This window comes from Hordeum vulgare, chromosome 1H (genome assembly GCF_904849725.1).
Source record: "Hordeum vulgare subsp. vulgare chromosome 1H, MorexV3_pseudomolecules_assembly, whole genome shotgun sequence".
Lineage (NCBI taxonomy): Eukaryota > Viridiplantae > Streptophyta > Magnoliopsida > Poales > Poaceae > Hordeum > Hordeum vulgare.
In genome coordinates, this window is record NC_058518.1 from 290527865 (window position 1) to 290530801 (window position 2937).

Sequence of the window (2937 nt, forward strand, 5' to 3'; positions counted from 1 at the left end):
TTTTCGAAGTATCAGAGTTTCATACGAACACTCATCTGTTACAAAGGGATTTCATTTCTTGAACTTATTTGAACTCCAGAATTTTTTTTGTTCAAAATGCACCATTAAAAGCCACATCATCAATTTTCAACCCTTTCTGTCTTCATTTGGTATTTTTCATGCATTTACTTATTTTTTGAGCTAATTGACCCTGAAATTGAAAAGCACTACAAATGAACTCTGAAAAGGTTGAAAGTTGGCATGGTATCATCATTTCACCCACATAGCATGTGCTAAAAAGTTGAGAGCGTTACGACAAAAACTGGATGCACTTCATGTACAAAACGGACAATCTCTTTTGAAGTATCAGGGTTTCGAACGAGAACTCATCTCTTACAAAGGGATTTCATTTTTTTGAACTTATTTGAACTCCATACTTTTTGTGTCTTCAAAATGCACCATTCAAAGGCACATCATAAATTTTCAACAATTTCTGACTTCATTTGGTATTTTTCATGCATTTACTTATTTTTTTGAGCTAATTGACCCTGAAATTGAAAAGCACTACGAATGAAATCTGACAAGGTTGAAAGTTGGCATGGTATCATCATTTCACCCATATAGAATGTGATAAATAGTTGAGAGGGTTATGGTAAAAATTGAATGCACTTCGTGTACAAAACGGGCAATCTCTTTCGAAGTATGAGGGTTTCATACGAAAACTCATCTGTTACAAAGGGATTTCATTTCTAGAACTTATTTGAACTCCAGACTTTTTGTGTGTTCAAAATGCACCATTCAAAGCCACATATCAATTTTTAACACTCTGTGACTTCATTTGGTATTTTTCATGCATTTACTGATTTTTTGACCTAAATGACCCTGAAATTGAAAAGCACTACAAATGAACACTGAAAAGGTTGAAAGTTGGCATGGCATCATCATTTTATCACTTGCTATCTGAGTGAATTGAGAGGGTTACAACAAATTTCAATTTCAGCCAAGGTTGAGAGTTCATTTTTAACGCTTTTCAATTTCAGGGTCATTATTTTGTATGCGAAGTTAAGAGGGTTACAACAAATGAAGCGTGCTATATACGTGGTCGAAATGCATGATACCATGAAAAGTAGCACATGAAGTTAGAAAGGGTTAAACCATTCAAATTTGGAAACTAATGGCACAAACAGAAACTAGACATAAATTGGTCCAAGCAGTACACAATAATACTCGTCGAAGCAGTACATAATAATAGCTAGCACAGATATATATATACAAGCGTTCGCCGTTGTGAACACTACTCGTCTAAATCAGAAAGTCCCCAAACTGGTGGTGGTGGTGCTGGTGCGAGGTGACGTTGGCCATAGTTCATGATTCGAATCTTGTGGTACAACTCGTATGCAACGTATGCATCTTTTGCCGCATACTCAATGTTGATAACGTCAAGTGGGGTTGTCTCCCACTTTTTGTGCTGATACTTTGGGAATTTGGTCTTCATATCAGCGTACTCCTCGTCGACCAAGGCGGCTGCCATATGAGCCATCGAAGTCCTCTCACGTTAATTTGTCTTGAATATCAATGTGGCAATCACCTGGTATCTCAATACCGAAGTTGTGCATCATCATGATCTTGTCATTCCTTATATCATCACTAGCAAAATGTATGCCGGTGTGAAGGAAGTCCATGAGTTCTGGACAATGCTTGTCACTACTGCAACAACAAAAAATTAAAATGGAACAAATGTTACATACTGCTGCAACAAGGAAAATTGTTTCACTACAACTAAAGAGAAATTGATCGTTAGGATTCAAATGGAACATATTGCTATCCTATCAATTTTCATATCGTATGAATTGATAAAGAAACCCTAAATGACCTATGATATATATATATATATATATATATATATATATATATATATGTTCTCCCACGGTTTTGCCAATATGCAACAAGGAAAATTGTTTCACTACAACTAAAGAGAAATTGATCTTTAGGATTCAAATGGAACATATTGCTATCCTATGCAATTTTCATATCGTATGAATTGATAAAGAAACCCTAAGTGAACTATGACATATATATATGTTCTCCCATGGTGTTGCCAATATGCAACAAGGAAAATTGTTTCACTACAACTTAAGAGAAAATGATCTTTAGGATTCAAATGGAACATATTGCTATCCTATGCAATTTTCATATCGTATGGATTGATCAAGAAACCCTAAATTAACTATGCATATATATATATATATATATATGTTCTCCCATGGTTTTGCCAATATGCAACAAGGAAAATTGTTTCACTACAACTTCAGAGAAATTGATCTTTAGGTTCCTAATGGAACATATTGCTATCCTATATAGTTTCTAGGGTGCATATTGTTATCCAATGGAACCTAGATCACTATATGCAATTGCTATCCAATGGAACATAGAAACTACATATTACTATCCAATGGAACCTAGATCACTATATGCAATTTTCATAACCTTGGATCAAAGAAAGCCTCAAAACTTACCTCGCCCATTGGAAGATCATGATATTTGTCTTGAAACATAGTTGGATGACGGCAAAACCTTGTTGATTGGCCATGTACTACAGATCAAGCCCCATGAAGTTCTCATTATCCTCCATCTCTTGAAGCCGTTCCTTGAAATAGGAAAGAAAACGCGACACCATGGCACTGTCGTTCATGTACACGACATTGAGTTCGGTCGTGCCATGTGCGAGCACAAATCCATAGCGAGTGGTTGGCATGGTGGAAGAAGAGAAGGGAAGAAGAGAGGGGAAGAAGAGAGGGGAAGAAGAGAGGGGAATAAGAGAGGAGATCGACAGAGGAGAGGAAACAGAGAATGGCGAAACTCTGCTTCGGTTCGTGCTTTTCATCGCTTGGAACGACGCGGGAGGCGAACCGTTTGGACCTTTAGTCCCGGGTTGAGCCACCAACTGGGACTAAAGGG